At 38.4% G+C, this 14,053-nt stretch overlaps 1 protein-coding gene across 1 annotated transcript in view; it reads right to left on the reverse strand.

The window, feature by feature from the left end:
* Positions 1-6,726: 6,726 nt before the first annotated feature.
* Positions 6,727-14,053, reverse strand: part of polr1f (RNA polymerase I subunit F) — a 43,901-nt gene continuing 36,574 nt past the window's right edge. Inside the window, exon 6 of the transcript XR_014602440.1 lies at positions 6,727-6,739. The gene's annotated coding sequence lies outside the window, so the exon portion shown is untranslated. The remainder of the gene's footprint in view (positions 6,740-14,053) is intronic.

A 14,053-nucleotide genomic window follows, 5' to 3' on the forward strand; every position in this document is an offset into this window, starting at 1 on the left:
AGCGCTTTTTGATACTTTTCATTGGTTCAATATTTAGAAAACCCACACACAGATGTAAAGGGTGTTCAATAGCACTGATTCATTAATAATAAAAAAAAAAATAGAGATAGTTGGTTTCTGCCTGACAGCGACAATATGGCACACAGTAAAATCCTCAGTGTTCATTTATCCGTTTGTAACTCAAAGAGTGTACCAAACACTGGTACACTCACAGAGTTACTGTGAGTGTACTGAGGATTTGAGTGTGTATACTTTAATACAGACGTCTGACACACTTGATTGGCAAGTATGAGGTATAATGCTGCGTTCACACACAAAGATACACAGACAGCATACTGCATTTGTTGCTCTCTGGCTTTGTATCTGTGTTGCTCAACACGGTCGTTGACGTCATCAAGAGTGCGTCCGTCATCGGAGTTACAGTAGCAGTTTTGTATCTTTGTATCTGGAAGTTGAACCCAGCTCAACTTCAATGTGTATCTTTGTATCTTTGTATCTTTTGTAGCAGCTACAAACGTCGGATGTTGCTTTGTATCTTCATGTCGCTGGCTTCCATTGAAAATGAAGCATGTATCTTTGTATCTTCCCGTGTGAACGCAGCATAATGGACATCCATCGAGTCTTATAGTTACTGAAAAAGCAAACATTTTAACACAGCACAAAACTCAGTATTATAGTAGGCAGAGGCAACATAAAAGGAAAGTGGAATTGAAGCTAATTCTAGATAATTTATGAGTGCAGGTGCTCTGTTGCATATAAGGCCTTTGTTTCTTATTCCAACCATGATCCCTTTTGTCATTATTCAGGATTAGCCCACTTTCTGTTTCCCCTTTCGGGGGAACGTAGTTCACTTTGTTTTCCAGAGTGAATTGCGGTAAGCGGGCAGTGACAGAGTTCATTGTCTTGTTCAAGGACAGGTAGGTCTCCATGGGCACCTTGGCTGTGTTAACCATATGATCCCTAATTCTGGCCATGTGTCATAATAGGCAAACATTCTGTGAAAGTAGCACATTAACAAGCTCACAATGCGTCGTGACGCGTTGGGAGCTTGTAGATCGATTTGGTGTAGTAACCACTTTATCCATTTATATGTTGGCTATTCAAAAATATGTAGATCTGGCCCGGATCACTGGCCTAGCGGTCCAGACACCCATAGGCTCAATATAGCCTGACAGCGTTAAACTTTGAATTATTTCTTTTTTTTACATAAATCTTTTTCTGGGGGTCCCTGGCATTAAACCTTTTCAGATGGGGGTCCATGGCCAAAATACATATCAATCTGGGGGTGACCTTGACTTGAAAAAGTTTGAGAACCACTGGCGTAGAGACTCTACACCAAAATCGCTCCTTTTTCCCGGACAAAGTGGTTTAAGGGAGTGACTTTGTTTGATGGTTCTAAGATGGTATTTCTGACCTTAAAGGTTAACCTTCCACACCTGTGACCTGACCATAACCAAGCCTAACATTGTATAACATCCAAGCACCACGTTCCATTCCATAACTCATTCAACTTCACCTTTGAACTTGAAGTTCTAGAATAGAATCTTCTCCCGAGTCCCCACTATCCAGTTATTGTCCTGCATTGTCTCTCAGGTCCAGCTACACCCATAAAGAGTTATAGTTGAATCTGAAACATGATGATGGGGGTAACATATCGTTGCTGTCGGGCAAAAAACTCTTATCTCTGTATTCTAACTTTTTGTGTTTTTCCGTGAATGAACGTCCTAATTGATCATACTACAACATCACACAAAACCATCGAAAAGTAGCAGATCCGCAAGCTTGAAACGTGGTGCGAAGCGACACGTTTTGAGCTTGTAGATCTACAACTTTTGTTATTTTTGAATTTGAATCATGAGAAGTAAAGGTTTTGGACATATGAGGTTTCCACCCGACAGAGACGATTATTGTCACCCTTGTCATGCGGGAGCCCATAAAAAGCAATGAGGTTTATTTAAAAAAATTCATATAGGATTTTACAAGATTAACAAGATTTGATTATGTTTACACATACACACTTAAGCCCTGTTTTCAAAAATGTAAATTACATACATTTTTATTTTTGGAAATAGACAGTAAACATCTCATGACAATAATTCATTTGTGCCATCTGCAGTGGATATTTTAAATAAGAACATTTTTAAATAACCCAACCACCCAATCCCTAGACAGGCCATGATCACTGTTGCTCTTATGGGAATGTATTTTATATTGTATTTTATTGCATTTGTGCATTCTATGTATTATTGTTATTATTGTTTATATACTGGATGCCAGTGTGCCAAAGGCAAATTTACATTTTATGTAAAACTTTTATGGACAATAAAGTTTTCTTTATCTTTATGACACGTTGTGAACTTGTAGATTGGCTACTCGTGAAAATGTTTGACTTGTGAAAACGTTCACCTTTGATGACATGACCAAAGTGCCAGATTGAGAGGATGGATGTTCTCCTAATCGTTCTAAACCCACTTGGAAATAGTTTATGAGGCTTTAAACAGTGGCTTTTGTGTATCTATCTATAGCCTGACCTTTTGGATAATGACATAGAATAGATGATTACAAGCCTATTAATGCTTCCCACAGTTAAAACAGAACATGGGGTGTGGGAATAGTAGCAGTAATTCATATTGCTTATTAGAGTGGTTCTCAACCAGTGGTCCTTGAGGGGGTTCCAGGTGGTCCCCAGCTAAATGATGGAGAGTTGGTAACCAAATGGATCCTTAATAGGTCGATCTTTAACTCTTGAGAGCGTAAAATGAAACCAAATGGACCCTTACGGGTCCATTTGGTTTCATTTGACACTCTCAAGAGTTAAATTATTGTTAAACATCTGCATTACTTAATGTACAAGAAGTCTACCCAATTAGAGAATGTAGAAGAATTGATATTTTGATCAACGTTTGCCTGTTATCTCTCCTATGTTACCACATCAATACAGCATGGACATCTTGGATCCACTGTATTTTCGCTAAAGAGATTTGGCGTAGGAAAAAAGAAGGGGGCCAAGTATAGACTCCTGGGGGACACCGGTCACAGAATACGTAGGTGGTTCATTTGGATGCAAGAAGAGTGGGCACCTCGATGTAAAATGTGCTATTCTGTCCAAAATGTTTAAAAAAAAAATGTTTTGAACATGAACGGTACATCATTATCCGACTTAAATTTACCCTTCAATCTCTTGTTTATGCCCAAAATGATCAGATATACAGGTTCTGTTGCAATTTGTAGCAATTGTAGAAATATGATTACGCCTTAATTGTGAAATATTCAATCATGTTCTAATCATGTACTTTAAAAAAAAAAACATTTTGGACCCAATAGCCAATTTTACATCGAGGTGCATTCTTCCTGTACCGTTCATTTACTGTACAAATTAACGGTGGTGGTTACAAGCGGTGATAAAGAAAGTGAGGTACTGACCAGCTGAATGAACTAAGGTATTCAGTGGCAGTGGTGGAAAGTAACTAAGTACTAAGTACTGTGAGTATTGTTTACTTTACTGGAGTATTTGTATATTATAAATATTGTACTTTTTACTCCACTACAATTATTTGACAACTTTAGTTACTAGTTATTTTCTAGATTTTGATTATTATTACTAAACATACATTAACCACTTTCAGTCCTATATACTTCAGCTATTTGAAAATAGCCGATCCACAAGCTCTTAATGCGTCGCAAAGCGACGCGTTGTGAGCTTGTAGATCTGCTATTTCAAAAGATTTTCATTCATTTTGAAAACTTAGAAAAAAGTATTGCATAATGAGTACTTTTACTTTTGGTACTTTAAGTACATTTTGATGCCAATACTTTTGTACTTTTACCCATTGAAATTTTGAATACCAGACTTTTACTTGTAACTGAGTATTTCTACATTGTGGTATTGATAGAGATACTTTTACTTCAGTAACAAATGTGAGTACTTCCTCCATCACTATTCAGTGGTGACAAGCTATAGTTGAACTAGGCCTACTTCTTTCCCTAGTAGTTCCATATAGTGCTGGGTAATATATCAATGGGTATAATATTGTGATATGAGATTAGATATAGTCTGGGACTTTGGATATTGTAATATCGTGTTTATGGCAATTCAGAGTCATGTCAGAGTCATGCAAAAGAATGTAGGCTAAATTATCGTCTCAATACCATATTAACGTCATCTATATTGACGTATTTGGTCAAAAAAGTCTTATTTGATTGTTTATCCTTATTGCCCAGCCCTATAGCTCCATATGAATCTGTCACTTAAGTAAAAGTATCAATACTGCAATGTAGAAACACTCTGTTACAACTAAAAGTCCGGTAATCAAAATTCACTTGAGTAAACGTACCAAAAGTACTCAGAATGTGTCACAAGTTATCATATGTCTAAAATGTATTAAAAATATTTAGAAAATAGGTGATCTACAAGCTCACAACGCGTTGCATCGCGACGCGTTGTGAGCTTACATATCGGCTATTTTCAAATAGCCAAAGGGCTGAAGTGGTATGTTTTGTAATAATTATCAAAATCTACAAAGTAACTAATAAGCTACTTTCAAATTGCAGTGGAGTAAAAGTTCAATATTTGCCTCTGAGAGATGTAATGGAGTAGAAGTAAAAGTACAGAAAATTGGAAACACTCCAGTGAAGTAAAAAAGACCTCAAAATTGTACGTAAGTACAGTACTTGTACTAACAGTTATTTTACACCACTGGGATTGACAGTGAGGCTTGATTTATACTTGGTCGTATAACAGTGTTGCTAGCCGGAAATAGCAGCTTTACAACGTGAACCAGTACTTTCAGCAGACCAGTGGTGGAAAGTAACAAAGTACATATACAGTACTCAAATACTTTACTGGAGTATTTCAAATGTTCTATACTTTTACCGCTCCACAACATCTTAGAGGCAAATATTGTACTTTTCACTCCACTACAATATTTGAAAACTTATAGTTACTTTGTAGATTTGAATTATATTACATACAATATAGTACTATAGTTTTACTTTTGGAACTTAAAGTATATTCTGATTTCAATACCTTTGTACTTTTACTCAAGTAACATTTTTGAATACCTGACTTTTGCTTGTGACAAAGTATTTCTACATTGTGGTATCGATACTTTTATTAAAGTACAACATCTGATTACTTTTTCCACCACTGTATGAGACTGTCTTAAGATGAAGTATAAATCAGACTTTAACAACTGAACTTGAACCTCAAGGAGAAACAGACACACACATACAAACAAACAAACACACACACACACACACACACACACACACACACACACACACACACACACACACACACACACACACACACACACACAGTCACACGCGAGCGCGCGCACGCACGCACGCACGCAGACAGACAGACAGACAGACAGACAGACAGACAGACAGACAGACAGACAGACAGACAGACAGACAGACAGACAGACACACACACACACACACACACACACACACACACACACACACACACACACACACACACACACACACAGAGCACATCATTGTATTGTTGAATAAGCTATTCCTTTCATTCAAGGTTTATTCATTATTTCTGTTCTGTCTGTCTGTCTGTCTGTCTGTCTGTCTCTCTCTCTCTGTTAGAATGTGTTTGCGTGCATACGTGTGTGTGTGTGTGTGTGTGTGTGTGTGTGTGTGTGTGTGTGTGTGTGTGTGTGTGTGTGTGTCTCTGTCTGTCTGTCTGTCTGTCTGTCTGTCTGTCTGTCTGTCTGTCTGTCTGTGTGTGTGTGTGTGTGTGTGTGTGTGTGTGTGTGTGTGTGTGTGTGTGTGTGTGTGTGTGTGTGTGTGTGTGTGTGTGTGTGTGTGTGTGTGCGCGCGCACTACGTGCGTGCGTGCGTGTGTGCTGGCCTGTCACACAGACAAAGGAGCCACCATGTCACCATGTTGCTTGGAGGGAGGAGGGCAGGAAACCATTTTAGACTGCCAATCAAAATGAACACAGCTCATTTACATACTGTATTCCACCGCGAGACGGCATCACAAAACCAATGGAACACCGCCCTCTAGTGGCCGTAACGGCAGTGGTGTAAAGTAATTAAGCAGTAAGCACATTTACTCAAGTACTGTACTTAAGTACTTCTATCAGGAGACACAAGGGGGGTAGATGTATTTTTCCATTTCTCCTGTACATATAGTGTTTGTATTTATTGATGACATGTATTTTTGTGTACATTTCTTATTCCATGTTGATGAATTGAATACATAGGACCACAATGGAAACAAGTCCCCAGGACTTTTTTGTGTTATCCTTTTAGCCTTAAAGGACGACTTCACCGATTTTCAACCGATCTTCATATAATTGGTCCTCACTAATACTCATGATAAAATGGTACAATTCTTTTCTACTCGGTCTGTGTCTCAGAGGAGGGCTGTGGACAGTTCCGAGTCCTGTCTACCAGTGACATCATCAATGGGGAATCCAAGCTAATAGAAACTGCAGGCTTTCTATTCCTGGAAAGTTGCAATGCAATAAAAGAAGCCATTGCTCTCGTGTTAATAAAAATCGAAATAAAAAATGTGAAATTGTATTTCATCATGTCATGAAAATCATGCCTAATGATGATGTCACTGGTAGACGGGTTTCTGGACTGTCCACAGCCCTCCTATGAGACACAGACCAAGTAGGAAAAAAAATGGTACCATTTTATCATGAGTATTAGTGAGGACCAATTATATGAAGATAGGTTGAAAATCGGTGAAGTCGTCCTTTAATGTCTGACTGTACCTCGTGCTGTTTACATTTCTGACTAATGAAGCATTCAATCAATCAAAAACTGCTGATATGCAAAGGCACTGCTAGTGACTTAGGTGGACTTCCTGTAACATCATGAGATAACTAAACATGCAGTTGTCTGTCTAGACCATTGTTTCATTGATTGATGTAATACTCATCTCTAGTCTCTCATCATATATGTTACTGTACTGTAAGTAACATATATATAATTTATATACATGTTGTGAATTTCCCCCATGCTGTCTAAGTGCCAGCCTCATGTTGTTTTCCTCATACACTGTACATGCATCCCTGAACACTTGCATATCTTTATGCCTTCACAGTATGGTATAGAAATCACAAGCACACAATATCATGCATAGAAAATGACTTATTTAAATCAAATGGTGTGTGTGTGTACCAAAAAAGAAACACAAAACCTCAATATCAATGTATAGCAAACTTACATACACTCATTTATTAGTGTATGTAAGTTTGCTATACATATCAGGTACTGCATGTATGCCATTGCCATTTGTGTGATTAATTGATGTCAGTCAGGTGTGTTCTTTCTTTCAATCATTTTATTTTTCACATATTACCACAAACTGATTGTTACTCACATATAAAAGAAACATTTAACCCGATCACAAACAAACTAACATACATACATACAGACATCATCTTCTTAATACCCATAGCCATCACAATCATAAAAACTTTGTATATATGGGGATTCTGCCCCTTGGGTGTCACTTTTCTCCCAAATTTTCAAAACCCCTTAACAATATTTCAGCATAGTCTTCTCCAATATATTTCACAACAGGACTCCAAGACAAAGAACAACTCATTTGTGTCTCCTTGGAGAACACGTGTGAGCTGTTGTAATGGGAGTAGTTGTAGAACATTATGAAGCCAACTTGAAACAGATGGTATGACATCATCGAGCCAACACTAATATTAATAACCTTGCACAGTACCATAAAATACTAAGGATTCTCGTATATCTATTTAATTCAGGTGTAACTGGGCGCAAACAGGTGTGTTCTACTATAGAAATCCTCATTCTGTTTTCAGTCCTCACCTCTTCTCCAGCCAGCTCAGCAATGACACATGTAAGCCCTTGTTTATCTGTATTTATTTGGATTCACTTTGTTGCTATGTTTTGAGTCACATATTTGATTTCTACGTTGCAATTATTTAATCACTTTAACTTTGGTTGTGCTGTTTAAATGCCTGTTGTTAATTTGATCCATTTAGTTGTTACACAGAACAAAGAAATGGTGGTTCGAGCCGGAAGCTGACTCCCAAAGTGTAAGACATGCAAGAGAACATCACAGACACACAGCATGGGGGCAATCAGCACTACACAGGGCACCAGGGTTTGGCAATCTCAGGAGGTCAGAAAAATGCTCTTCTTCTTTTTTGTCTCCATTTATCATCACAGATGTCATGGAAAAGAGGCCCATCAGAATTGTGATGTTGTGATGGACAATGTGGAGCCTGGATTTGTAATCCTGCTCCTTCGAAAGTGTATGAAAAACCCAAAGATCACATTTAGACGGAAGAGAAAGGTTCACCGTCCCATGGGCCATCTGGGGGAGAGGGACTGGGAGACCATTTCTGGATGATGGTCATGATGGCCACAGTTAAGTGCTATCAGCATCTACTGAAGGGAAAGGAGGTACTTGTCCGCCGCATGAAACTTGGGTGGTCAGCTACATACACAGAACAAAGAAATGTTTAAAAAATATTGTATATATGTATTATCTCATTTTGGCTAATTGTTTCTTCTTCTTTTAGACACATTTAGAGACATGCTTAATAAGTAGCAAAAAGAGAAAAATAATTTTATTTATCTTGTACTTAAATGATAAATTGTCAAGGGTACAAACTTGGAAAAAAACATTATATTCTTTTATTAAACATCTTTACTGGTATAATCTCAATTACTTTACATAATCGTTAGCATGTTGAGAAAGGTTCATTTTGAAAAATAGTGGAAATATCAAATATAAATGCTCATTTTACTTGACTACTTTGTGGTTAAGTGTAATATGCTTCCTAAAATGTTTTTCTTTTTACATTAATTGTGACAGTTATTGTGTTCATTGTCAATAAGAAAGGTCAATTTGTTGTTTTTACACACTTCTATATATTAAAATTGGCTTAAGGGAGGGCCAGCGGGCGGACCTCTATCGTCACGCTCATGTCACCATGACTCAGCCATAACCATCATCATAATCATCATTTATTTAACTCTAGACCATGTTCACATGGTATAGAGCACAGATTCATATACAATACATAATATTCGTATAGACATAGCAAAAGGCATGGCATGCATTATTTGAAGAGCGGTAGAAAGTTTTTCAGAAAAGCACCCAATTTACAAATAACTTTTGGCTCATCAGATTGCAGTAATTAACTTCAACATAGATGGGTGAGTTAAATAGTACTTAAGCAGATAATGTCTAAAATTCATAATGCTAATATTCTTGCACTTAAAAACAAAACGTGAAACCCATCCCCAAATCGGTTGTCGTTACATAAATAGCATAACCTCTGACTTCTTTCCAGCCCTTTAGATCTGCCAGTAACCTTTGGAATTCTCGTTATTCACCCTAAAATTACAAATGGCCTGTCTGTACTTAGGTAGGTATTTTTCTAACTTAAACACTTGTTTGAACTCTACATAGATGTCACATGGTGTCATACTAGGTTCACTTTGCCACTTTGCTCAAAACATGTAGATAGGCTGAGATTCGGCTGAGATTTGCTTGTAGATCGTTCTATTTGGACTCTTTTTTGTTTAAAACAGGGCTCGAGTGGTTAATTCAAAATGACAATTGTGCTATTATGTACACAGTGCCTGAGAACGCTGAGGAAATGTAGGTTGAAGAAATACACCAAGGTTGCCCTGTGTGTGTACTGTAGTCCTCCATCTTCCAGGCTGTGGCTGCTCCCAAAGCCGTTGCTGTAAATAAGCCTGTGCTCCTCAGTCAACCTGCCCGGTCTCTTGTTTAAGCAGGCAGGCAAGGTGACTCACAAGACATTTTTCACATACAACAATGGCTTCGGGGAGATGTCGCAGCATTGCAAGGGGATCATACATACGCAGACTCACAATAAATCCAGTCATCTAGGGATGGCCACTCAGCAGCTCCACTAGAGCGGCTGGAAGCTCAGTGCCTTGCTCAAGGGCATTTTGACAAGAAAGGGGGATGAAACTCCCAGGCAGATACTGTAGTTTTTCTATTCCCAGTTCAGGTTAAAAACGAAGGTAGCTAAAACATGACAGGCTCCATAAGGGTACAGTCCCACATCTGCATCAGAAACGATGTAGCCACCGACCGCACGCGTTAAGCCTCAGTTATACTTAGTTGCGTGCCGGTGTCATGCTCAATAAATAGCAGATGTACAAGCTCACAACGCGTCACGAATGTGATGCGTTGTGAGCTTGTACTGTACATCTGATATTTACGGCATGCAACACCAGTGTGCAACTGAGTATAAATCAGGCTTCATTGGGACAATGTTGTCTTGTGGGGTGTGAGCACTGGTGGCAATGCCTATTTTCTGACGTGTAGTTCGTTTGACTTACGTTGGGAGTGGTTGGTAAGCAAAAATGCATGCCAAGTGGGGTCAGCCAGAGCACTTCTTTCCTATCAAGAAGGTGCAGTTGCAACCAAATTCTGGTTTTCAGAATGAGTAGAATTCAGCACTCAATGGAAACTGGTGTCAGGGTGCAGTGAGTGAGTGCAGCCTCCCGACTGGGACAACAGACCAATTGTGGCTTTCCCTCGCGTTGGTCTGCTGTCCAATCAGAGGCTGAATAAAGACACGAATAGGCGCGCATGCCACGTGTTTACGCTCATCTTTGACGAGGCTTTGATTAGTGTGTGGTGCGTGACATCACAAACTATTTACGAGCCCTGCATCAAACCATTGTTCATTTTCCAGTGAGAATTTTTGAGGGACTGAATCTCGAATTGGTTAATAATAACATAAATACTACTACTAATACTACTAATAAAGCCAGGAGAAAATAACATTCAAGTACTTTATTATTTCAAATCACCCATGGGTTCCATTCAACATTCAAACCAGGTGGTGTTCAATACAGAGCAGTCAATGTTATTAACATCCATTATTGTTTATCATTATTGCTTTTGGCCATTACAGTTACTACTAGCCTTCCATCAGCATGATGGGTTGTTAGTTCGTCTTAACAAGCTTATCGTCAGGGTTGCGTTTCTTGTTTTGTTTTACGTCAAAACCAAAGTAACTTCTCACTCAAATCGTTGGCACTCAACAATCAATAGTAAAAATATCTAAAAAAGGAAAAAAAAAAGACAGAAAAACATTCTGCTAAAGTGTCCATAAACTGCTAAAATGATACGCCCCGAAAAACAATAAGGAACGAGAGAAAATATAATACTCATCATCGCCATAACGTCATTATTGGGAATATGCTGTAATCTTGAATAGGGCATTCAGTTTGTTTTAAATCCTGTAGGAGGCGATGTTACAGCAACAGTGAGTCAAAAGAAGCACTCGAGGTTCCACTCAGAACAATAAGAACATATGAAGAAATGACAGAACAGATTGGGTCAAATAAAAAGTACTAATTTAAAAAATAACTTCAATCATTATTTCAACCAGTTTAAATATAACACAATTATACATCAATATTTTATTGTTTTTTTATATGATTGTACAGTATTGGGAACCGCAAATAAATATTTTTTTGGGCAATGTTGCAAATACAGAGGACTTGCAATTAAAGAATTCTTTGTTGCTTTTTAAACATTTAGAAAGTATGAATTGTGGTGGGGAATTTCAGTGCTGTGCTGTGTGTCTCGCCCCCCAAACAAGTCATTTGTTTTCCCCATACTCGACACCTTTACTTTACAATTGTTTCTTACTATTACAACACATTCCGGGCGGAATGTGCTTCAGCCTTACTAATTAACTTTTATTCAGGCTAATGAAGAAAAAGGAAATGTGACCAGGCAGCAAAAACCAACACAAAAGATGCATAGGAATCGCATAGCTTGTGCCTCACGCTTAAAGGAGTAGTTCACCCAAAATAAATCTTATTTTCTATCAATTACACACCCCATGAAGCCTTGAATTCATGGATATTTTAGGTTTTGTTGCATTCCTAAGCCAATAATTTGATGACCGGCGGAGTCTCCTTCCGGAGACATTAGTGTCTTTCCGCCGGTCATATTATTGGCTTAGGAATGCGACAAAAACAAAAACGTCTCCATGAATTCAAGGCTTCATGGGGTGTGTAATTGATGGAAAATAAGACAATTTTTGGGTGAACTGAAAATTGTCTGACTTGGACTGACAGGTCCAGAGGACGCAAAGGTCAGAAAATGCACCCTAATGCTCTCATCCCAACCCCTTACACCATGCACAGAGTGGAATTATGGACTTGTAAAGATCTGTGAGGATTCGATTGGCTACGAGCAACAAGGCAGCACATTTCTCTAATCAAAGCAAAACAAAGTGTGCTACTAAGTGTGCTACGTCTACTATTAACAGGCATTTTATAAAGTACAATGCTAGGGAAGCTCATATTGTCGACACTTCAAAAAGTGTTTCAAGTACACGATTTTGAACGCCGATACTGCCTACCGTTTAGTAGGCATTTTAAGCGCTCTACTTTCGATGCTCAGATTCTGCGTACTACTCACCTCTATGACTGCAACGAACTACTGTACTTTCACCTCAGATGTTTGTATACGTGAAACCAAACAAAATCGAAACACTAGAGCTGATGGTACTACATTATAGACTGCTGTTGTTAATAGTTTTTATACCCATTTTGATGCAGCGTGATTTATACTTTGTTGCACGCCCGAAAATAGCTGATCTATAAACTCAGAACGCATCGTGCACTCTTCAGCAACCCCCGAGTTCTACCTCTGAGCTGTTCCAACAGCAGAGGACTGGCAGCGAAGAGAAGCAAACAAAATTATACGTATTTATATATAAACAAATACAAATAAAAACTTTCACCTTATTATGGAAATTAGGTTAAGTTCAAGTTTAATCTACCATTGAGAAAACCTCTCAGATCAATCAATGCCAAGTCGTTATTGGTGAGGAGTGAAGTTCAAAGGTCACGGTTATGGGATAGTAGGACATGACCACAGTGGATAGTCTAAAGACAGAAAAAGGCAGCATAGTCCCAGAGAGAAAGCACATGGAGTGAAGGAGAACCCATGACCATATTTACTGTATATGCTGCGGTGTACACGTGTGTGCATCATGTACTGTATTTGGTCTACGCTACACAGATCCCGCCTTAACTACTGCATACTAATGTATGAGTGGCCACATACACATTAAAATGTGTATGATGTGTTAAGTGTTGTGTTTGATTCAAGTTTGTATTTGTAGCAGTTACTAAAAGCACTATCAAATGTCAAATCACCACAAAGCTCATGGATAGTTAAGTCAGGTTTACTGTTAACACGCACAGTATAGCATTTAAGCAAATGCCACTCAGAAAACGGTATGGGCACGAGACAATTGTTATTATAAACTTAAAACATGGACCTGTGAAAAAGTATCCCACAACTTTTTTATTAAGTTTGTGGCAAACATCCAGATGAACCAGGAGGCTACTTGACGTGTTATTTTAGATAAAAAAAACTAAAATCTTCCCCATGTAGTTTTTTTTGTATTGCTCGACAACCTCACTGATTCAAAGTGAGAACCAGCGGTTTCAGTATTTCCACTGGATTTCGTGGAAACCCCAGCAAGAGCCCTGTCATCACTCACTGCTACAGAAATTAGGGAGGTAAAATAAAAGCAAGGTTTTAGTCGGTATCATACATTAGTCATAATATCGTCTCTGTCGGGTGGAAACCTCACATGTCCAAAACTGGTACTTTTTAGGATTCACAAAATAGCAGAAGTAACAGATCGACACGCTCAAGCTTGTGGATCTGCTACTTTTGATGCTTTTGTGTGTGGCGCTGTAGTTTGATCAAGTAGGGCGTTAATTTACGAGAAAAAAAACACAAAAAGTTAAAATGTGGAGATAAGAGGTTTCTGCCCGACAGCGACAACATTTTAGCACAGAACTCTGCACTGGAAACATAACATGGACAGATATGTGAACCAGAGCAAAGCATATTCCTCCCAAGCACCACTGTACGAGAAAGAAACAAAACAAAAATACAAAGGGGAAAAACGTAGTTTCGTCCTTTGGAATTTTTTTAAAACACAAAAACAAAAAGAAAACAAGTGTTGCTAGGCGTGTGTGTGCAAGCTAGTAACATGGACTTTAAAAAGGAG

Source organism: Gymnoscopelus microlampas (assembly GCF_963454915.1).
Source record: "Gymnoscopelus microlampas genome assembly, chromosome: 15".
NCBI classification, from domain to species: domain Eukaryota; kingdom Metazoa; phylum Chordata; class Actinopteri; order Myctophiformes; family Myctophidae; genus Gymnoscopelus; species Gymnoscopelus microlampas.